At 36.3% G+C, this 25,541-nt stretch overlaps 1 pseudogene; it reads left to right on the top strand.

Moving 5' to 3' along the window:
- Window positions 1-20,530: 20,530 nt before the first annotated feature.
- Window positions 20,531-21,734, top strand: LOC106002854 (annotated as a pseudogene).
- Window positions 21,735-25,541: the final 3,807 nt, after the last annotated feature.

Consider the following 25,541-nt stretch of genomic DNA (forward strand, 5'->3'; position numbering starts at 1 on the left):
TGATAAACCTAAAAATCTATGATGGTTTTCATTTTGGTTGTAATGCATGAATGAATTCAGGAATATTTTGCTTGTTCAAGTTATAAATAAATCATTTGGTTTTATCATCATGTCTAAAGCTTTCCTATCCCAGAATACTGGGTTTTATTTCTGTTGCATGATGATCCCGTTCTATATGCAGGATTTATCACAGTGCATCTGAGAACACACCTTCTCAATTATTATTTCTCATAGACTAAGGACGGGGTGTTTCATGTTCCATTTGTTCTCTTGTTGAATATTTGTTTTGGGTGATTTCTATTCATGCTTCATATATTGCTCATTCTTTTCCCATATTTCTTTTTGACATGGAAACTGTGGTGAATAATACTGTCAGAGATATCATTTTGTTTCATTTTTAATCTTCATCAATCACCTCCAGATGAGCAGTTTTTAACTATTCCTTTTTTTCACTACCTTCCATTGGCACATTATTCCTATTTTAGCCCAAGAGAAGACTCAGAGAACATATATTACAGTAAATTCAGTTTTCTGTTTCAAATTATTCATTCCACTATAATATCTACTTTGTAATTGTTCTGAATTAGGGATATTATGTTCTCTGAAGGTTCATGTCATCACCATATAGTAAAACAAATACTAAAAGTTATTTTGATCTATTAGAAACATTTTTTAAAACTAGAGGAAAAGGCATATGCTGACTTATGAAATGATAACTCCTCTGTGCACACCTTAAAAGTAACAATAAAATTATACATTACTAAAGTAGGGTAGAAGATCACAAGCAAAAATAAATGAAAATTTTGTTCACTTTATCTATAATTATGCATTGAAAGCTGGGGAAAATTTTCCATAGTTTTGTGTAATTTTTATTTATCCAAGTAATTTGTATACCTTAATGGTTTGTACAAAATTTATTGCAATACTTTATCTAAAGAAATGTATATACCACAACTCTAAAACTCTACTTTTTCTCACCAAGTTAATACAGGTGTTTAAGAAAGTCCTAAATCAATAAATATACCTCCACTAGTAATGCAGCAGCTGCTGTATGCAATCTTCCTGTTCAGTTAATTTCCCCCCCGCCAAATAACTTGTTAAATTCACAGGAACTGAAATTTTGCAGTTCTTAAATTTAATGAATTGTTAGTTGGCTTTGAATTCTTACACCTAGTGTTATATTCCTGAATGGAATTTAGATCTTGCTCATAATGACCAAACTTCATTATGTAAATATTCAATTCCAGAAGAAGCCTAGAGAGTCACGAAAGATACTGAATCTTAATACTTTTCCCCCCATTGATTTCAAGATATAGAATCTTGGTACAAACTTAAGATTATTGATTAGGTTCTGAACAAGGCAAACTGAAAAATTCCATCTGGCATTATTTTTAATGAGAGGTTACTAGTAGTGAGGCTATACCAACTACGGCTATATCAGTCACTTGGGGGAAGATGGTTGAGGGCTTGTTCTCAGTGTGCCTGTAATACAGTCCCTTTTTTAGTTCCACATTTTGTTATGTGTTTGTTTCATTCAGTTTGATTGAAATGGATTATATCTGGGTCTCTCTAGCTCAGAAAGATCACAGAAGATGTGCTCCTCACTTCAGGATAATTTTATTTTTCTTGATATAATGATTATGTATATTCCTTCACTTTATTATTTATTTTTAATTCTACTCATAACTGTACACAAACATGTATTTCAATATCTTTCAGCCTTCTTCATTCTCTTTCCTTCTCTCCACTTGTCTCCACAAGCAATCCCAATATTAAAATCAAATTCTCCCTCTTTCTCTCTATCCTCTCTCTGTTATGGGTGTGTGTGTATATATATATATATATATATATATATATATATATGAATGTATAATGTGTGTATGTATATATCTTTTTAAGTGTATATCATTTCAATACATATAAGACAAAGCATATCATATTTGCCCCTCTGAAGCTGGCCTCCTTTGATTAACATAATGATCTCCAGTTTCATTCATTTTCCTGAAAATCACATAATTTCCTTCTTTAGAGCTGAATGATACTCTATTGTCTATTGTTTCCCTGTTTATTAGCATATATTATGGATGCAAATGGGCTTAATTATGCTACTTTCTGTCATGTGTCCAGTGTAACCTCATCAAATCCACTTCCTCTATCATTGTCCTTCATAATTTGCTCATTAAACTCATTTTAACAAGTTTCAATGTTCTGTTTGCATACAAGTATGTAAAGTATTTTGACTATATTCATCCTTCTTCACCTATTCTTGCCTACATCCTTCTTTTCCCATCCACTGGCACCCACCAACCAACAGAGCCCATCTTATATTCCTATCATTCATCCATTCATCAGTTTTAGGGCATCTTGGCTGCTTCTGTAGCTTAACTATGATGAAAAGCACTATACTAATGATGAGTTGTTCAAGTGTGTTTAATGAATGCTAACTTACATCTTATCAATAAACAAAGATCCAAACCAGAAGTCAACAAATTTATCTCAGAACTAAACAATACCATGGATAAAATGCCTAAACAGTATTTCACCCAACTGTAGAAGATTACACATTTTTCTAGTCATCGATGGAACTTTCTACAAAACAGATCATGTATTAGGCCATAAAAATCTTAAAAAATACAGGAACCTTTGGGAATGTAAAGTCAGTAATTTTAAAAAAATGTTTATGTCTATAAATACCTACATAAGAAAATGATCAACCACAAACAACCACACATGCACCTTAAATAAATAGAGAAATCAGCCTAATAGTTTATTTGAAGCTATTTGGGCATGGGTCTGTTCATATGTGAAAATGGAACTAAGAGAGATAGGGTTGAACTATTGAAGGATAACATAGTCAAGAGATATTGTAGTCATAAACTGGCATGTTAATTGAAAACTTATTGTATAATTAGCTAAACACAATTCAAATGAACATTCCAATCCACAAATGAGTAGTTGGAAAGAAATAATTAAATATTAGGGCAGAAATCAATTAAATGGAGATCAAGTAAGAATGAATCAATCAACAAAACAGTCCATCTTCTAAAAGATCAGCAAGGCTGACAAATGTTAAGCTGAACTAAACAAAGAAAAACAAAGAGAATCCTTTGCCCTCGTTGTCCACTGGAGAAACCAGATTATTTGAAATATCTTGGGTGAATTTAACTACGGGATTTTGTTTTCATTTTATATTTAAAAGTTAGGGAAAACCTTCCATATTTTTACCATGTACCATATGAATGACATAAGAGTATATAATACCTTTCCTTCAGTGGATAAAACATAGGAGATCATGTAAAAATGACATACAATTAAGTCGTTTTTAATTAAAAGAGACCATTATTATAATTATGGGCAAAGTAGTTTGGCAAGTGCCAGAAGTCTCCCATTTAGGAGCACAGAAAATTATTTGAAAAATTATTTGAAAAGGCGGCTTTAAATAATGGAAACTTTCATGAAAGCAGAGTCTGAATCTTATCAGTACAAGAGGAATAAGTACCAAAGGGAAATGAAAATCACTCTGCTTGATCTGTCATTCTTTGCTATGGCAACAAGGAAACCCAAATCAATTGCAGCTAACAGCAAAAAATTACTTTTTGCTTGTATTTACAGAAACTTCACTGGTCAGCTGAAACAGCTCTAGTTTTTCTACATATTATCTCATTCTAGGGCTCAAGATGAAGGAATAGCCAAACCTTTCCAATACATTTAAAGCGTTTGCTTGGATCTAGTGTATAAGCTTGTTCACAGTCTATTAGCCAAATCAGATTGGTGTTCATGCCCAGACCGACTACAGCTGCTAAGCACACTCTACTGACTGCAAGGGCAATTTGGGAGAATATGATGTGAAGAATAAGACTCTTCTAAAATCCAGATTAGGAAAATGGCAGACTGCTGCATTTTGTGCTTTACATTCATATAAATAATCTTTTGAAAGAATTGAAATGTAAAACTATTCTACATTCTTGATATATTCATGAAACATACTTTCATATACTGATTGAATTATACCATAAAAACAGGGCAAATTCGAAGCCCAGCAAAAGAGGCTGAGCTGAAAATCAAGCACATGTTGAAGTGTAGGAAAGAGCACCAATTCAGACCCCCACATTAAAATTCGATCAAACAAGTCGTGCACACTGAAAGAACACATGGGTAAAGAACATTCTTACCACCAGGAAAATAAGAAAGGAGTAGTTGGTTTTGAGTTTTTTGTCTTTTTTTATTTTGAGCTCTGGGTTAAAAATGTAAAATATTAAGCAAAGAATGTAGGATGTAGAATCACTGACCTAGCCACAAGCAAATTATATATATATATATATATATATATATATATATATATATATATAATTTACATTCTAAATATCTATACATCCTTTGCTTTATTGAAGTTTTAACATATATTGGTTCTGTTAGAACATGATCATTGGATGGCCATGATAGAAGGTGGATGTTTACAGCCATGTCTTAAAGTTTCCTTCAACACAATTGAAAACAAACTTTTTCAAAAGATTTCCCACTAATAAGAATTCAGCCATCATGACAGACAGTAACAAAAACATGAAATATTAGATTTTCAAGGCCTTCACACTTAGCAATATTAAAAAGATGTAATAAGGTATTTAAGAATGACAATGAAATGATAAAACCTTGATTGTGAAGCAAGTATTATTATAATAATACAAACCTCTGAAATCAAAATATTGGTTCCAGAAGTTAAAATAAATTTATAACAATATATTATAGTGATTAGTTATTATAGGAAACATTTCTACATATATCTACACATATGTAGTTATACATATATTTATAAATGCTTAATTACACATTCATATTGTATGCACAAGTTGTATTTCTTTGAATCTTTCCTGGGTTCTCTAATAGATTTAACATAAAAATTCATAAGAACCTGGTCAAATTTTTCACAAAGCTTCTACAATATTAGTATCACAATTCATGTACATTTTTCATTTTAAAACTCAGGTATAATCATTCCAAACATTCCTCATTTTTCATTCCTCAGTTTCGATCTTTTGACATTATTAGAATATTGAACGTTGGTTCTTCGAATGCATGGGCCCTGATGAATCCCTTCAGGTTACTATTTTATCAATATAAGCAATATATTTTTGATTATTAATAGGTGATTCATAGAGAGTGATACCACTAATCTCAAAATGACCTACTAATGAAGAAAGACTGATTGTCTTCTGAACCTGTACATGAAGTTCATAAAAAGTAACCAGATAGATGACTGGCTTCCATATTTGAAGAATGGAGTATAGCTTGAGTGAAAGAAAAAACAAATCAAATAAATTATTATTAAATATTATTCTTAAAATACAGAAAGATAAACTATATTAAAAATAAATGTGTACAGATATGTAAATGAGAGAGACATATTTATATGTTGAGAGCAATGAAAACAATATATGTGATAAATTATTTGAAGAGACAATGGAGGATTTATTAAAAAAGAGAAAGAACACTGGATTCCATAAAAATCTTGAAGTTTAAGGAAAGGAATTTTTATTGAAGATACTATTGGACACATGATGATATACAGAATTCAAAAATAAGGGAATTCGCTTAATTGAAGAATAAGGCAATTCTAGTTATAGAAGACTATTGTGGTTTTTCCTTCTTTCACCTCCTCCTCTTCATTCTCTACTTCCTCCTCCTCCACTTTCTCCTCCTTTTCTCTCATTGTGATAATGTCTTTCTCTTGCACTCTACCACTTGAAACAAGTCAGCAGTACTTTTGTTTAATTTTTTCTATTAGATAGTATCATTAAATTTGAAATAGTCTCCAGTCATAATCATCCTGATTTTCCCTTCTGAGTAGTTGTCATTACAGACATGTATGACTATGCATGGCAATTTAAAAATGTGTAAATAGGTAGTTAAATTTGAGACTCCTTTCTGAAAGGAATGCAAATTGCTCAAGAAATAAGAGCAAAAATTGAAAATGCTTTTGCATCAAATTAAACAACTTCTGGACATCAAAGCAAATAAGCATTCAAATCTAAGGAAAATCTATAAAATAAAGAAAATGTTTTCTAGCTATTTGTCAAGTAAAGGACTATACTTTAAAAAATTTCAAACCAACTGAAAACTGAAGAAAATAATCCAGTTTGTAGCTGGACAAAATAAATGATCAGACAATTCTCAATGAAGCATATGTGGCCAATAAACAGAAAAAAACCTCAACATCCTTTGTCATAAAAAATTGAAATGATAAAGATATTCCATCTCACTACAATCAGAATGGCAATCATTAAGAAAACAAGCAGCACTAATGTGAGGTGAATAAAATATAAATCAGTGCAGCTATTGTGAAAAACAGTAAGAAGAGTCTTCAAAAGACTAAAACTGCTATATATCTTGCTATAAAACTCCCAGGTATGTATCCAAAGGAATATAAGTAAGCATTCAATAGAGACACAACTGAACAGTCATCAGGCAACAAATAAATAAGATAGATAGATGGAAAGATAAAAAGTAATATATTGGTTAAATAATGATCTTGATTGAATCTTTGTACAACATATGCATATATCACTTAATATACATATTTTTTATTTGTCAACTAAAATTAACAAATATATAATGAGGAAATTGTATACAAATCCAGACTCAAGCTGAGCCATATGTACTGAATAAGTAGCCACACTGAATCAAAAGCATTTAAGAAATGAGAAAAAAAGTGAATGTTTGGGTACAACACATGTTTTCAGGAAGGAGACAAGGGAGAACAACGAATAAGAGGTAAGAATGAGAGAGAAAGAGAGAGAGAGAGAGAGACAGACAGAGAGACAGACAGACAGAGACAGAGAGAGAGAAAAATGTGAACAGAGAGACAGCACCAGAGAGATGGAAGGGAAGGATTTTCCACTTGTTAAAAGTCTCAGCTTTTATCTCCGTTTTTGAGTATCCCAATTTTTTGGGAAAAATAAAAAATAAATATTCAGAAATGAAAATACCGACCAAAAGAGAAATATAAACAACCTGTGGAAAATTCTTTCCCTTGTCCTTCGCCAAATAGACTATAATTACAAAATCTGAGTAAAGCAATTTCTCCTCAGTGGATATTTTTAAAAGAAACAAAAATTATAGGATTCATATAGCGATAATATTTTAAAGTGCTAGAGATTCCCGCAAAACAAGTAACAGCTGATAATGGGATGAAAACTGAGATCTTACAACATACATGAAACAAGCATTGGAATATTTTGCCACTCTGGGCAAAGTGCAAGCCTACTGAGAAAGTCACATGAAAGAAAAGGGATGGGCAAACAGAAAGCATAGTTATATGACTTAGAAAATGACAGATATTAGTCAAAAATTCAGAAATAAAGCCCAAACCAGGAAAGATAAAGATAACAATCGAACACACTAGAATATTAAGGAAAAGGGTAATGATAAAGTAATGAAAGACAAAGTTTCACCTTGGTTTTAGAAGGCATAAAGAAAATGAAAACAATAGAACAAAAATTCTCCTGAATTTATAAAAGATATATAAATGCATACTGAATGTTTACAGTATATCAGAGGAAAATTTACCGACTGCACTCAGCAATGAAGAATCTTGCATTTAGCCATCTAATTATTGTTTAGACTATAACAACCATATATTGATAAGCCAAGTAGAGGGATAAGAAGATAATCTGTTGTGATCTCCAGCTAAATTTAGTTAGGTGTAGCTGGCAATGCAGCCTGGTTTCAGGAAATATTCCCTCCGGAAACTTATGCTAATAAAGGATACATAAAATATCTGCTTCTTATGCTTATACAGTTATTTTATAACATATTATACTTAGATAAGCATAAAATTTATGCATTCTAAGAGAGCTCTATTATTTCTAGTAATACATAGTGTTATATTGTTTATGGCTTATTATTGCTTATTGCTAGTTAGTACTAAGGGAAAGACCCACACATGTATCCATTCCCTAAAGGTGCAGTAAGGAAGTCAAACAGAAACTCTGATTACAGAAATTGGGCTGAGACTGTAGCTCAGTGAACTTAACATGCATAAAGCTAATGATTCTACTTCCTAAACTAAATCAGATAGATGTTATATAGAAAAGCCGATGGACATGACAACTTGTACTTCTCATTGTTGCAACAGGTCCACCTGTATCCTTAAACAACTGGTTTTTTCCCATCTCCTCCACAAGTTGTACTGACATCAAATATAGTGAAAGCAGTGATTATACTGTGGGGGAGGGACATACAAAGCAACAAAGAGATAATATTATAAATGCGTTAGAAACACATGCACGAAAGAAAAAAACATTAAAATACACATCTAAGGGTTCATTTTCCTGACATCACATTATCTGACCTTTTCCGTTTGCAATGTCGGTGCGGGGGGGGTAAGGGGGGGAAGGAGAAGGATTGGGATTGGGGGGGAGGGGGGAGGCTGGGAAGGGATGTGAAGGGTAAACAAAGGAGGACCCTGCAATGCTTGGTAAGAAATGTACCCATTATCCTGCTCATGTAATTGTAACTCCTCTGTACAGTATGTTCACAAATAAAATAAAATTAAAAAAAAAGAAAAGCAGATGGAGAAGGACAGACAGTCAGATAGATGGATGATATATTTTTTTTCACAATTTTGGGAGCTACAAAAGTAAAGATTACTTCTTGCTCTAGGATGTATTAAAAGTGTCTGTTGTGGCCTTCCTTTTCCTTGAATTCTAGATTACTATCATTTTTCTGTTCTGAATTATTTTCAATGATTATCTCCTTGTCCAAACTTTCTTATTTATTAAGGAAATTAGGCATATTATATTAAGCTACTTCTTTTTATTTGATATATATTTTTATTGCAAAGATACTGTACAGAGGGTTTACAGTTACATGAATATGGTAATGAGTACATTTCCTATAACTAGGCTCCTTCTAAATGATATAATTTTGAGCCAATTAACAAAGAAATTTCCGTGAGATTAAAATCTAAATACATGCAAAACATGCAGTTTAGCCATGTCACAAATAATAATAACAAGAACTACAACAACAGCAATAATAAATACCTCTTGAAGAAGGTGATATTAAGACAAAATCATTCTTATCAAACACAGAGGAAAATCTGGGAAATACGAAGCTGGCCAGCCTACCTTGGTCTTTCTCTGTACTTTCTCTAATATATTCAAAGTCCTGTAAGAGATTTCATCTCCAGATTTGTGCTCCTTGTTATTTCCTTATTTTGTCTGTGTTCACAGATTTTTGATACTAAATTTTGTCTTGGACCTCCTTAAGAATCCAAAACTTCGGACATGAACATATATCCCTCAAGGATGCCTGCAAATGCTGTGTCTCCAAGACCATGCCAAGTCTCTAAAATTCTATCTGAATAGACTATGGAGGTTCCAAGTATTCCTTTGCTTCAAACCCCTTAAAATAACCGTATTTTACTATTGTCATGCTCTACTTTTGCCAAATAAGTATCAAGTGTCATAATTCTTTGGAACTATTTCCTTTCAATGTTGTAAATGCTGACAGAAAAAATTCAAGTTGGAGAATACTTTTAGATTTAAGAAGTCTAAGACTGTGTTCATGCAAGCTTCATTTCTTAAGCTTGGTGGTAAATTTAAAAATCTCATTTATCTTTCTGAAGCCAAGTTCTTTCTAAATAAGAAGTAAAGCATATAAAGGATTTCCTTTTTTTTGGGGGGGGGTCCTGTTGTGGGGCCTGAATTCTGAGCCTGGGCTCAACCACTTGAGCCACAGTGCCAATTCCGGCTTTTTTCTTTTTGCTTATGTGGTGCTGAGGAATCCAACCCAGGGCCTCATGCATGTAATGCAAGAGCTCTACCACTGAGCCACCTTCCCAGCCCCATAAAGGATTTCTTAAAAGAAATAAAAGCAGGCACATTTATTTAGAAAGAAAAAAGCAGGCACATTTCATTTTAAATTTTAATAAAGCCAGAAAATTTTGTTTCTGAAGTTCATAGCTAAAATACAGTGCTTGGGATTAAATTTATCAGTAGCAAATGTGAGCAACAGCAAAGTACACATGTCTATAATACCTGTCAGGAGGTGGAGATGTGAGGATTTCAGCTCAAAGCCTACCTGTACAGAAATGTCTATGAGACTCATCTCCAATGAACCAGCACAAAGCCACAAGTGGTTTCCCTTATTTGCAACAACTAGTATATGTCTGAGACAAGCAGAAAAAGGTCAGATAAGATTATGTTAAGGGAAATGAATGCCAAGATAAGGACACAATTGTGTTTTTTTTTCTTGCTTGCTATTGTTTCTAATGTATTTATAAGGTACCATGTGATTTCTTTGTTGCTTTGTATGTCCCTCCCCTGTTTTCACTGTATTTGATGTTGGTATAATTTGTATAGGGGAAGGGAAAAAACAAATTGTTTAAACAGGGATAGAGTTTGACCCATTGCAACAATGAGATGTACAAGAAAACAGGGAAAACAAACTTTACAATTTAGGTGGTGGGGAACGGGAGAGTGTAGTTGTGGAAGTGGGAGGGAAGGGATGGTAGGGAAAAAAAAAAGAGACAACAATGCTTCAGAAGCAATATACTCATTACCTTGCTCATGTAACTGCAACCCCTCCTCTGTACAGTGTTCTCACAATTAAAAAAATACTTATTTAAAAAAATTCCAGAAGTGGACCAGTGTCTCAAGTGAGAGTATCACTCTTGACTAAAAACGCAAAAGTGCAGTGCCTAGATCCTAATTCAATCCCGAATACCTGCACACACACACACACACACACACACACACACACACATCTCTAAACAATGTAGTATAGAATATGAGTCAAATTTTACATGATTTGTGAGTCTGTGGGTTGAGGATATCTTGGATTCATTTGCAGGCTTTACACATGTTCTGCAGAGAAAGCCAATAGAACCTTTGTTCAAGGTATGTTTTTGCTCTCATCCTAAAGTATTTTTTTTCAAATTTTATTTTATTTTATTTGTGAACAAACTGTACAGAGGAGTTACAATTGCATGGGCAGGATAATGCGTACATTTCTTACCAAGCATTGCAGCCTCCTCCTTTGTTTACCCTTCCCATCCCTTCCCAGCCTCCCCCCTCCCCCCCATCACAATCCTTCTCCTTCCCCACTCCCCCCCACTCCCTTGCCCCCCCCCGCACCGACGTTGTAAAGCTCGTTTTGGACATGACAACTTGTACTTCTCATTGTTGCATCAGATCCACCTGTATCCTGAAACAACTGGTTTTTCCCCATCTCCTCCACAAGTTATACTGACATCAAATATAGTGAAAGCAGGGGTTATACTGTGGGGGAGGGACATACAAAGCAACAAAGAGATAATCTTATAAATGCGTTAGAAACACATGTATGAAAGAAAAAACATTAAGATACATATCTAAGGGTTCATTTTCCTGACATCACATTATCGGAACTTTTCCGCTTGATTCGTACATATACTAGATATTGCAAATAAGGGAAACCATGGGATCTATGTTTCTTTGGGCCTGGCTTACTTCACTTACAAAAATTTTTTCCAAGTTTTTCCATTTCCTAACAAATGGGGCAATGTCATTCTTTCTAATGGAGGAATAGAATTCCATTGTGTATATATACCACATTTTCTTGATCCATTCATCTACTGAGGGGCATCTGGGTTGGTTCCATATCTTAGCTATGGTAAATAATGCTGCAATAAACATAGTTGTGGTGGTAGCTTTAGTGTGGTCTTGTTTGTAAGCATTTGGGTAAATGCCCAAAAGTGGGATTGCTGGTTCATAGGGGAGTTCTATGTGGAGTCTTTTGAGGAACCTCCATACTGCTTTCCAAAGTGGTTGGACAAGTTTACATTCCCACCAACAATGAAGTAAGGTTCCTTTCTGTCCACATCCCCTCCAGCATCTGTTGTTATTAGAGTTCTTAATTTTTGCCGTTCTTTCTGGGGTGAGGTGATATCTCAATGTTGTTTTGATTTGCATTTCTTTTATGGCTAGGGATGTTGAACATTTCTTCATGTGTCTATTGGCCATCCTTCTTTCTTCTTCAGAGAAGTTTCTCTTTAAGTCTTTCGCCCACTTATTTATTGGGCAGTTGTTTCTTTGGGGATTTGTTGTTGGGGGGTTTAATTTTTTGAGGTCCAAGTATATTTTAGATATGAGACCCTTGTCCATTGTATGGCTAGTAAAGATCTTCTCCCAATCTGTGGGCTTTCTATTGATCTTGCTAGCTATGTCATTTGCCCTGCAGAAGCTCTGCAACTTAATGCAATCCCATTTGTCCAACCTTTCTTTGATTTGTTGTGTTTCCGGGTCTCTATTCAAAAAATTTCGGCCTGAGCCAAGGAGACCTAGGCTTTCTCCTATTCCATCCTGTAATGTTTTCAGAGTGTCTGCTTTGACTTCAAGGTCTTTGATCCATTTGGAGTTGATTCTGGTGCAGGGTGATATATAAGGATCTAGCTTTAGTTTTCTACATGTAGTTAACCAATTTTGCCAGCACCATTTACTGAAGAGGCTGTCTTTCTTCCATTCTATTGTTTTAGCTCCCTTATAAAAGATTAGATGGCTCTAGGTCTGTAGGTTCATTTCTGGGTTTTCGATTCTATTCCATTGGTCCTGAGGTCTGTTCTTATGCCAGTACCAAGCTGTTTTGATTACTATGGCTTTGTAGTAGAGTTTGAAATTTGGTATTGATATTCCTCCAGCAGTGTTCTTTCCGTTGAGGAGTGTTTTTGCTATTCGGGGTCTTTTATTGTTCCATATGAATTTTTGGATTGCCTCTTCTATTTCCTTGAAGAATGAGGTTGGAATTTTGATAGGTATTGCGTTGAATTTGTAGATAGCCTTGGGAAGTATTGCCATTTTCACGATGTTAATCTTTCCAATCCAGGAGCATGGGAGGCTTTGCAATTTTTTAAGTTCTGTGTTGATTGCCTTTTTCAAGATTTTAAAGTTTTCATCATAGAGGTCCTTCACTTCTTTAGTTAAGTTAATTCCTAGGTATTTTATTTTTTGTGGGGCTATTAAAAATGGAGTTGCTTTCCTAATTTCAGCCACACTTTTCTCATTATTGGCATACAGAAAAGCCTTTGATTTTTGGGTGTTAATTTTATACCCTGCTACTTTGCCAAAGTTTTGAAACAGCTTGAGTAGTTTGGGAGTGGAGTCTATGGGATTCTTTAAATACAAGATCATGTCATCTGCAAAGAGGGAGAGTTTTATTTCTTCTTTCCCTATTTGTATCCCCTTTATAAGTCTAGAACTTGTCTTATTGCTGTAGCTAGGCATTATAATACTAGATTGAAAAGGAGTGGCGAGAGTGGGCATCCTTGTCTTGTTCCTGAGTTAAGAGGAAATGGCTTTAGTTTTTCACCATTGAGTATAATGCTGGCTGTAGGTTTGTCATATACAGCCTTTATTGTATTGAGGAATGTTCCATGGATTCCTAATTTTTCCAAAACCTTCATCATGAAGGGGTGTTGGATCTTTTCGAATGCTTTTTCTGCATCTATTGAGATAATCATGTGGTTCTTATTCTTGCTCCTGTTGATGTGATGAATAATATTAATTGATTTGCGTATATTGAATCAGCTTTGCATCCCTGAAATGAATCCTGTTTGATCGTGGTGTATGATTTTTTTGGATGAAATGTTGAAGTCGATTGGCCAAAATTTTGTTGAGAAGTTTTGCATCAATATTCATCAAAGAGATGGGTCTATAGTTCTCTTTCTTTGATGAGTCTCTGCCTGGTTTTGGGATGAGGGTTATGATGGCTTCATAGAACGTGTTCGGTAGTGAGCTTTCTCTTTCAATTTCATTGAAGAGTTGGAGGAGTATTGGTGTGAGCTCTGCTTTGAAGGCCTTGTAAAATTCCGCTGTGAAACCATCTGGTCCTGGACTTTTCTTAGCTGGGAGGTCTCTTATTGCTGTTTCTATTTCAATGCTTGATATGGGCCTGTTAAGATAGTTTAACTCATCTTGGTTTAGTTTTGGCATGTCAATATTTGCTAGAAAAAAGTCCATTTCTGTCAAGTTCTTAAACTTATTAGCATAAAGTTTTGAGAAGTATTCCCTTATAATGTTCTGAATCTTGGTTGTTTCCGTGGTGATGTTTTCATTCTCATCTCTGAGTTTATTAATTTGGGTGTGTTCTCTTCTTTTTCTGATAAGATTTGCTAAGGGTCTGTCAATTTTTTTAAGTCTTTCGAAGAACCAACTCTTTGTTTTGTTGATTCTTTCTATAGTTTTTTTGGATTCTAATTCATTTAATTCTGATTTAATTTTGATTATTTCTTTCTGTCTATTGGATTGGGGTTTATCTTGCTGTTCTTTTTCAAGGAGGTTTAGATGTGTCATTAAATTGTTAGTTTCAGATCTTTCTAATTTGTTGATGTAGGAGCTCAGAGCTATAAACTTGCCTCTGAGTACTGCCTTTGCTGTGTCCCAGAGGAGCTGGTAATTTGTGTGTTCATTTTTGTTGAATAGCATGAACATTTGGATTTCCTTTCTAATCTCTTCCATGACCCACTCATGATTCAGCAGTGTGTTGTTCAGCCTCCATGTGGTGCCGGACTTTCTTTGGTGGCTTTTGGTATTGAGTTCTAATTTTATTCCCTTGTGGTCAGAGAGGATGCAAGGTATAACTTCAATGTTTCTGAATTTAAAAAAGTTTGCTTTGTGGCCTAAAATGTGGTCTATTTTAGAAAATGTTCCATGTGCTGCTGAGAAAAACGTGTATTCTGATTCTGCTGGGTGAAATGTTCGGTAGATGTCTGTTAAGTCTAGTTGATCTATGCTGCTGTTTAGATCTGCGGTTTCTCTGTTGAGTTTTTGCCGAGTTGATCTATCTCGTGGGGAGAGTGGTGTGTTAAAATCCCCAACAATTAATGACTTTGCATCTATATGGGATTTGAGGGAAAGTAGTGTTTCTTTGATAAATTTGGGTGCTCCATTGTTTGGCGAATAGATATTTAGAATTGTAATATCCTTCTGAAAGAGGGATCCTTTAATTAGTATGTAGCGACCTTCTTTATCTCTTCTAACCAATTTTAATTTGAAGTCTATTTTATCTGATATTAGGATTGCAACTCCCGCCTGTTTATGGGAGCCGTTTGCTTGGAAGATTTTGTTCCAGCCTTTAACTTTGAAAATGTGTTTGTTTTTACGGGCAAGATGTGAGTCCTGCAGGCAGCAGATAGAAGGGTCTTGTTTTTTAATCCAACTAGACAGTCTATGTCGCTTAATTGGAGAGTTCAGTCCGTTAACGTTAAGAGATAGGACTGAGAGGTATTTGGGAGTTCCTGCCATGTTATCCACCTTCTTGGGGGCTGCAAAAACTGGGTTCTTCCTATGGTTCTTGGATTCTTAGTTTGGGTGCAGTTTCTTGGCCTTTATTGCGGTCTTGTTGGTTTTCTATGTGTAGGACATCTTTAAGAATCTTTTGTAGGGCTGGTTTGGTGGAGATGTATTGTTTCAATTTTTCTTTGCTATGGAAGGTTTTTATTTGGCCTTCAGTTATGAAGGAGAGTTTAGCTGGGTACAGTATTCTTGGTTGATAGTTGTTTGTTTTTAGGGCATGGCATACTTCATTCCAGGCTCTTCTTGCTTTGATTGTCTCTGCTGAGAAATCTGAGGTGATTCTTATTGGTTTCCCTTTATAGGTGATTACCCTTTTCTCCTTGACAGCTTTAAGGATCTTTTCCTTGGTCTGTGTTGATCCTGTGTGGATTATAATGTGTCGGTGGGAGGTCCTATTCTGGTCTGGTCTATTTGGGGTTCTAAAAGCTTCTTGTATCTGAATAGGCCTATCTTTTTGTATGTTTGGGAAGTTCTCTGCTAGGATCCTGTTAAACAAATTTCCTAGACCATTAACTTCTGTTTCTAGGTGCTCCTCTACACCCATTATCCTTAGATTAGGCCTTCTGATGGTGTCTTCCAGGTGTTGGATAGATCTATCATATTTCTTGGACTTGTCTTGGATGGTTGTATGTTCTTTCTCTATAATATCTAGGCTGTCTTCAATCCCTGAGATTCGATCTTCTGCATGATCTAACCTGCTGTCAAGACACTCTACTTCTTTTTTATCTCTTTTCCTTCTAGTTGGTCAGCTTTGATGGCTTCAAGTTCTTTGTTGAAGCTCTGTTTTAGGTCTTGTATGAATTTCTGTACTTCCTTTATTTGGTGTTCAGTATTTTTCTCAAATCACTTAGTTGATTGGTTATGGTTTCTTTGGATTCCCATTCTTTCTGTTGGGTTTCATTCAGCATTCCCTTTGTGGTCTCCCTGGCTTCCTTCAGCTCTTTGTTAATGGATTCCATGAATGCCTTTAGTGATCTTTGTGTATTCTCTACCTGGTCTCTCAATTCCTGTATTACTCTTTGATTAGCTGCCTTCTCTTCGTGGGATTCCTGCAGTTCTCTTTGAGTGTTCTCAGCCTGCTCACGCCATTCTTCACTTTCTCTTTGAGTATTCTCAAGTTGTTCACGCAAATCCTGTATCAGTTTTTGAGAAGCTCCCTCACGCTTATGATATTCCTGTATAAGCTTTTGGGATGCCTCTTCTTTCTCCCTTTCACGCTCATACAGAGTCCTTTGGAAGTTGTCAAAATTCTCATTTATCATGGTTGCCACCAGTGTTTGTAGAGCTATTTGTGAACTCTCCTCTGGATTATTCATTATCTGTTCTGACCCCTGATAGTCAGGATTGGGAATTGAGATATCCAGATTTGCCATTTTTCTTGTGTTTTTCCGGCTTACTCTGCCCATTTGAGATGAAAATAGCACCAGTTTTGTGCTAGAACACTATCTTAAGGCAACCATCAATCAAAGTTTGCTTTTGTACAGTTAATAGTCTACAGATACAATCTAGTTCAACAGATACATCTATTCAACGTCAAACAACTATATGTTAATGGGCTTCGAACCGCAGAGAAGAATTTGGAAGACCAGAAATTATAAGGGTTAGGGAGAGATGTGGGTAAAAAATAGGGATAGATTGGTGTGGGGGGGCACAGGGAGATTTAACTATGTCCTAAACCCAATGCAGGAAATAGGTTGGGTAGGATGCAAGTAGAGAGAGAGAGAAAAAGAAGAAAGGGCAGGTAAAATGAAAAGAGACCAGAAAAAAAATAGAAATGTATTTAGAGAGGAATGTGAGTATATTAAGATAAGGGAAGGGACATAGAGGAGAAGTGAAACACTTAAAAAATGCTTAAAATATTATATAGGTATAAAGAGGTAGTGCTGCTATTAAGGAGTTTAAATCTCGGAGGTTTTGAATTGGGTAATATATTTGTGGGTTAAGTGTGTACACAATGGGGAATAGGGTCTACTAGTTAACTGCGGGTTTATCTGAGGATGTGAAGGACAAGAGCTAAGTCACATAAAGAAGGTCAAAAAAAGAGAATAGGTGAACAGGATAATAAAGGGAGGAAAAAAAAGATCAGAAGTTCGGTAGAGCTAGACAAAAAACAAAAAGATAGTTAAGAAAGAAAGAAAAAGCGAGAGAAGACAAGAAAAGAAAGGAAACCGCTCATTCACGTATTCCTAAAATAAAAATTATAAGAGGAAAAAAAGTTACTGGAAAACCATTATTTTTCAAAAAAGGCAAAAATTAAAGATTAATAAAATTTTTAGAAAAGGAAAAAAAAATTATATATATAAAGTACCAAAAAAAAAGAAAGAAAAGAAAAAAATAAGTTTTTTGATTTTTTTTTGGAGTGAGGGGTGGGAATAATCCTGTATCTCCCTTTAGTCTGTGCCCAGCCTCTTGTTGGAGTCTCTGGTCAGCTTGAGGTCCTGTGGCTTGATTGGTTTCTTAAGTCAGTTTGTTCGAACAGGCAGAAAAATGCTCTGCTTTACCCAAGATTTTGGGATCCCCCTCCCAGATTAGTTTAATGGGAGGCAGATCTGCTTTGAGAATCACAAAAGAGGGGGATGCAGTGGTGAGGCTAGGTTCTGGGTAGAGTTGAGGGCTTTCACCAATCAGTAGCTTTTCCCTGGGGCTGATTTGTGAAGCAAAGAAAAAAAAACTCACAGAGCCCAGCCTGGAGCCGTTCTCAGGGTTTCTGTTTTTCCTTTGATTGTTGAGGCTGCTAAAGGGAGGGGCAGCCTCTGGCTCTGGTTACCCAGTGGGGAAAGCCACTCCAATGGCTGGTGCCTGAGCTGGGTAACTTTTCCCTGGATGGAGCTGAGTCTGGCAGGTCACTTCGCCATTAAGTTCTTGTGACCTGCTAAATGACTCGTTTTATTCCAAGGCCTGAGTTGGAGCTAGCAGCTCCGCCGAGCTTTGTCGGTATCCAAGATGGAGATCACCGGTGCTGGGGGGGGGAGGGGTGGCCTTCCCTCCTCTGCTCCCTGAGAAGGAGTGAGGATGTCGGGCTTCTACTCACGCCGAGTCTTGGATCCTGGGTCGTCTCTGGTCTGCAAACTGCAGGATGAAGCTGTCTGCTCCTTGTCGGTTCTTGCTGGTGTTGAGTAGAATCCGCTCGCCTGCTGCGTCTGGCTCCTTAGTCCCGGATTCTCAGCGCTCAGGTATAGCCCCGATGCGGTCTCCACCGCGACCCTGCCGCCGCCGATAGCCCGGCTGTGGTCTCCACTATGACCCTGCCGCCACCGCCGGCGGCGGCGGCTGCTGGCTGGTGCTCAGATGTGTATTCTTGCCTTGGCTTTCTCTCACTTGTCTAACTCTCTGTCCTGTGATGGCACACTTGGTGTGTTTCGCTGGCTTAGGACTGTTCACTGGAACTCTAAAACTGCTTTCTATGCGAGAGCTTGTTCAGCTTCCAGCTTCTCCTCCACCATCTTGTCGCCTCCCTCATCCTATAGTATTTTATGCAGAAAAAAATATCTGCACTTGATTCCAGTGCCCTGCATCTTGTATATACATTTTTTCTAATTTGGGAAGGGGAAGGAAATAACAACATGCTGAAGTAAGGAAAGAGCTTGACCCATTGTACCAATGAGATGTACAAGACACTATGCTAAAAATGAACTTTACAACTTTGGAAGGGGGTGGGAGGAGTTGTGGAATTGGGGAGGGAAGGGATGGTAGGGGCAAAAACAAAGGAGGGGGTAACAATTCTGGATAGGAAATGTACTCACTACCTTATTCATGTAACTGTAACCCCTCCGTACAGTATTTTTACAATAAAATATATAAAAAGGATATGTTGGTAGCTAATTTAAAACTGTCCAAGCTTACTGCATTGTCAGTGGTTGTGTAAACTTGTTCTAGCACTTTGTAAAGTAGTATGCAGGTTCCTCAAAAGACTCCACATAGAGCTCCCCTTTGACTCAATTTGGGACATTTACCCGAATGATCAGAAACAAGACCATACTAAAGCTATCAACACAACTATGTTTATTGCAGCATTATTTACCATAGCTAAGATATGGAAACAACACAGATGCTCCTCAGTAGATGAATGGATCAAGAAAATGTGGTATATATACACAATGGAATTCTATGCCTCCATCAGAAAGAATGGCATTGCCCCATTTGTGAGGAAATGGACAGACTTGGAAAAAATTATATTAAGTGAAGTAAGCCAGGCCCAAAGAAACATAGGTCCCGTGGTTTCCCTAATTTGCAATAACCTGTGTATGTATTGAGTCAAGCAGAAAAAGACAGATAAGTTGAAGTTAGGCAAAATGGACCTCAAGATAAGGACTGAAGTGTTTTTTCTTGCTTTCTATTGCTTCTAATGTTTTATAAAGTGATTTTTTTTCGGTTGTGGGGCATGAACTCTGGGCCTGGGCATTGTCTCTGAGCTCTTCAGCTCAAGGCTAGTGCTCTACTTATTTAGCCACAGTGCTACTTCCAGCTTTTTCTGTTTATGTGGTACTGAGGAATTGAACCCAGGGCCTCCTGCATTCAAGGCAAGAACTCTACCACTGAGCGACCTTCCAAGCCCAGGGTGATATGTTGTTGTTGTTGTTGCTTGGTGTGTCCCTCCCCCACGGTATAACTCCTGTTTTCACTGTAGTTAATGTTGGTATAATTTGTGGAGGGGAAGGGAAAAACAAATTGTTTAAATAGGAACCCATTACAACAATGAAATGTACAAGACATTAAGTTGAAAAATGAAATTTACAACTTTGGGGAGGAGTCGGGGGACTAGATGGGGGAGAGGGAGTGTCGCAGCAGGAATGGCAAAGGGAAACAAAGGAGTAGGCAACAATGCTTGATAAGAAATGTGCTCATGGTAGGACGAGGCCAGGCATGCCCAGAGCAGCCAGGTTACAATCTGACTGGCTAGCCAGTCTGGAGCACCTGTGCCTCCAAGTGTAGGATCCTGGTTGCTTGTGTCCTGCTTGACAATTTAGCTCTCTCCAGTTGTGTCATGGCCCCCCAAACCCTGGGACCAAGAACCTGGTTTACTTGGTAAAAGGCGCCGTTGGCTTGCCCCACAGCCTGCCCCTCCGCCCCCCCCACACACAACCGGACTCGAACCTTGGGTATTTCAGGCCACTCCTCTGTAGCTGGAGACCTGCCGGGCAGCCTCTGGGAGAAGCAGGCACAAACCTTGTAGGGCCTCCGGCCCCAGGGACCCGAGGAGGATGAGCTGGCTCTTTCCCCTGACCAAGAGCAGGGTCCCTGGTGGTGGCCTCACCAGCCTCCAACAGCAGAAGCAGTGCTTGATCGAGTCCTTCCGGAACTCCCACTCCAGTATAGCTGAAATACAGAAAGATGTGGAATACAGATTGCCCTTCACTGTAAACAACTTGACAATTAATATTAATATAGTACTTCCTCCACAGTTTCTTCAGGAAAAACGAGCGATCAGTGTTTATCCACCAATCTGACATCCTTTAATGGATAAACATGGAATATATGTTACCTCTCCATTAGTAAGCAATTTTACAATACACTCAGATCTTGGAAAGATTAGCCAGAGTCTGTTGGATGAGTTTTGGAAGAATTCTCCTGTTTTAAGTCCCACTTCAACAGCATTTCCATACCTGTATTGTAACCCAGGTGGGCTGCCTCCTTATGCTTCTTAGGGTTTTCCATTTCTTCCAGCATATCCTCCTCAAGAAGCTAACAGAACATCACTTCTTTGTTACTGACACTGTTTCTTCTTCAACAAGTTATACAACAGCCAAGTCTGCTGCTCCTACATTTGGTGTCCTTTCAAGTCTGCCATTGCCTGTTCCCACAATGGAAACTTCAACACCGATAAGCCAAAATGGTTTTGGGTACAAGATGCCAGATGTCCCTGATGCATTTCCAGAACTCTCAGAATTGTGTCACAACTCACAGATATGAATGAACAAGAGGAAGTATTACTAGAACAGTTTCTGAGTTTACCTCAACTAAAACAAATTATTAATGACAAGGGTGATTTAGTAAAAAGTAGCCCAGTTTCGAAGCCAAAAGGCAAACTGTTTTAGATAAGTATTAGTTACTTACACAAATGAAATCTACGTTTGAAAAGAAGATGCAGAGACAACATGAACTGAGTGAGAGTTGTAGTGCAAGTGCCCTACAGGCAAGATGGAAAGTCGCTGCACATGAAGCTGAGGAAGAATCTGATAATATTGCTGAAGATTTCTCGGAGGGAAAAACTGAAATAGATGATTTTCTCAGTAGCTTCATGGAAAAAAGAACAGTTTGCCACTGTAGAAGAGCCAAGGAAGAGAAACTTAAACAAGAGATAGCAATGCACAGCCAACTTCATGGTCCATTACAGATTTTCCTGAAAACATGGACCGCCAAGAGAGAAATGAGAAATAAAACTAAGTACATTATTTTAGATTTAAGGTTTGTAAGTTGGCATTTCATTGCAATGGCTGAATTCAGATGCACTCTACATTGTTTAAAGAACTGAGATTGTTTTTTATATAGATTAGAATGATTATGATCTTTGCTTGGAAATTTTTTCTGCAGTATTTGCACTAAAAACGCCTATTTATCATAGGTAAATCCTGTCCTTTTTAAATTTCACTGCTATTCTTATAATTAAATACCTTATGCATGTGATTTTAGTTTTAATATTTTATGAAAAGTACTTAATCTTGTACTTTTAATTTGAAACTGCCTCATTTCTTTATCAAGAATGATATCTTCTTTAGATTTTTTTCCTCTCAGTAATTTTTAAGTACTTTCAGCTATGGAAAGATACCCACACCCTCTCTTTTTCTTTCTTTTTGAAGAAAACTTTCAAAAGCAATTTGTTTTTAAATATTCATAATACCAGAAAATATCAAACCTGCCAATGTGCCATATATATACCTATAACATATAAATATACCTATAATATATATATATATATACCTATAATAAATAAAAAATTCAAAAAATGTCTTCATTACATTGCTCATGTAATTGTAACCCCTCTGTATGGTATTTTCATAATAATAAAACTTTAAAAAATTAATTTTTAAAAAAATTTAAAAAATATCTCTATGGAAACCTAATCATCTTTTTGATCCTTTCACAAATCGTCTAAACTGAATGATATATTTTACATGTTACTCTGGTACCCCTACATATTTTTTATTGTCCTAAGGAAACTCTTTAAAAGATACTCTATTGATTGATATTTTGTGTGTCAACTTCCCAAAATATGTTCTGCCCTCATATCCAACTAAAAAATTCTCATCTTCATCTTCCTTTTTGAAAAGTGAACACCTGTCATTTAGATAAGAATCAATACATGATTTCATTCACCAGATATTCAAACTGTCATCTCAGTTGTCAGGAATAATAGAGTTCAATCAATATACTCATTTATTCTAGATCAAACTCTTTGATACATTCTCATGTCATTGATAACAAAACCAAGCATCAACATATATGACTTTATTTCATCTCATGTTCTCTCTGGAATGTTTAGAAAATTGTCTCTTAAATGTACAGCCACAGAGTAGCTATATTTAGTTGATTAATAAATTATTTTATTTACTAATCTATTTATTTCAGTAATGGGACTTGAACTCAGGGACTCAGTGTTATTGTTCCTTAAATTTTATGGTCATGGCTAGTGCTTTACCATTGCAGCCATATAAGAGTCTTACAGATTTACATACCTGTGTGGCAATCGAGTCATGATCTGAGATGTCAGCCTCCTGAGTAGCTATGACTACAGGTATGAGCCACCAGTGCCCAGTTTTATACTTAGTTTATTTTAAATTAGATTTATTCAGAAAGGCATCTAAGCGAAAATGCTATTTTTAATATTTTAAGATCCAAACTACCTCCAGAGTCCTCTCCTCATTGTTGATGGACTCATTTGCCCAGGGATGACTATTATTTGGGTCCTTATAAGAAATTTATGACAACATGTGAAAAGAAACAAATTTGTAATTTTATACTGGAAAGTCAGAGTCTAATTTGCAGGACTAAACATAGTGAATACTCTCCAGGTGTGAACGCGTGAAAACTATAGACAAGGATGATCAAGAATGGCCTCAGCTAGGATTCTAACCAGTGAATTCGAGGCTAGTAACCAGGGCAAATACAAGGCTTCATGGTTCAAATTTGATAATGAACTCTAAGGGGAGCAATGGACAATCAGCCTCATCTAAAAGACTAGCTGGGAGTGGGATTCTGCAGACGTTGTTGGTCATGAGCTTTTCCAACCTAATAGGGATTGAGATTTATTTACACATAATCTCTCCAGAAGAGGTCACTAACACCATGACTGTCCATTCATTGAATTGTGTCACACTAAACAATGCCCTTTCATCAAAATTTATTTAGAATTACCAAGATCATCTTGAAAGTCATTTAAGATGACCCCTTTCTTTGTTCCTTCTGAAAAACATTGATGGATGAATCTGGGAAGATGAAGGACAAAATTCACTCACTTTTGAGGCTGGGAGGTTGGCTCAGAGTGGTCGAGTGCTTGCCTCCAATACATGAGGCCCTGGGTTGGATTCCTCAGCACCATATAAACAGTAAAAACAAAAACAAAAAAAATACAAAGGCCAGAAGTGGCACTGTGGCTCTAGTGGTAGTGTTCTAGCCTTGAGCTGAAGAGCTCAGTGACAGTAACCAGGCCTAGAGTTCAAGCCCCACAACACACAAAGAAAAAAAATCACTTTTTTTTGTAATTGTTCTCGTATGCCCGACAATGTTTTCTTCTCATAAGAATTTTGTTGAATATGAGATTCTAAACTTGTCTTTCTGTTTTAGTTTTGCTCTATTTTGTTATGTCTTTCTTCCATACTTTAAATATTCTCCTCCATTTAATTGTTGCTTGGAAAAATTTAGAAGATTTTGATAAAATCTTTATCTTTGTCCCTCTGAAGTAAGGCTCCACTATGTGTGATTTTCTTTCTTTTTTTAAATTTAATTTAATTTTATTGTAAAGGTGATGCAAAGAGGCTTTATAATTCCATAAGTAAGGTAGTGAGTTCATTTCTTGTCAAGCATTGTTACCACTCCCTCATTTTTTCTTCCACTTTCCCTCTGACTCACCACAGCTAAGACAGTCTTTCTTTTTCTCTTAAAAATATATTTTATTATTACTGTTCAGCTAATACACAGATGTATTGTACAGGTAATGTTATAATTATGTAAGTCAGCTAATAAATGTATTTCCTTTTGAACTCTGCCAGCCATTCCTTTGCTCTCTCCCAGTTTTTCTCTCCCATCCCTACTCACAGTTTTAGTTTAATTTAAATTTAAATTTTATTGTCCAGGTGTTGTACCTAGAGGTTACAGTCACATAAGTAAGTTAGTCAGTATATTTCTTGCTAACTTTTTACTCCTGCCTTCATTTTTCTCCTGCTTTCCCTTCCCCCAAGCCCTCCCCCAAAGTTGTACAGAACATTTCCAACATACGGTTTTGTGAGTATCACGGTTGAATTGGTTCTCATCTTTGTCCTTTGAATCACCATTTTTTGTTACCCTTCCCTAATTGATATAAACATTTATACAATACCCAGGGTACCAAAATCAAATACAGTGACAACAGGAATTATACCATAGGGGAAAGTACATGTAAAAGAAACAAAAAAAATCCACATAGTACATTAAAAAAACAACAACAACAAATAAAAACCTCCTGTGCCCATATCTTGGGATTCATTTTTCTTAGCATCATCTTATATGATCATATGTACATGGCTATTGAGCTATTCTGCTCATCTGCTAAGATTATCCTAGATGTATACTATTTATTACACATAAGGGAAACCATGGGACCTATGTTCTTTTGGGTCTGGCTTATTTCACTTAATATGATTTTTTTTCCAAGTCCTTCCAAATGGGACCGTGTCATTCTTTCTGATAGAAGTATTGAATTCATATATATCTTCTTTTTGGTTGGTCATGGGGCTTGAAATCTGGGCCTGAGCACTGTTCCTTAGCTCTTCAGCTCAAGGCTAGAGCTCTACCACTTGATCTACATGCCACTTCTGGTTTCTCTGTTGATTTATTAGAGATAAGAGTGTCAAGGACTGTCCTGCCCAGGCTGGCTTTGAACACAATCCTCAGATCTCAGCTTCCTGAGTAGCTAGGATTATAAGCATGAGCCACTGGCACCCAGCATATATCACATTTTCTTGATCTATTCATCTATTGAGGGACAGTCACTTCATTTTCTACATACTGTCTAATGAA

This window comes from Dipodomys ordii, unplaced genomic scaffold (genome assembly GCF_000151885.1).
Source record: "Dipodomys ordii isolate 6190 unplaced genomic scaffold, Dord_2.0 Scaffold1000003374, whole genome shotgun sequence".
Taxonomy (NCBI): Eukaryota; Metazoa; Chordata; class Mammalia; order Rodentia; family Heteromyidae; genus Dipodomys; species Dipodomys ordii.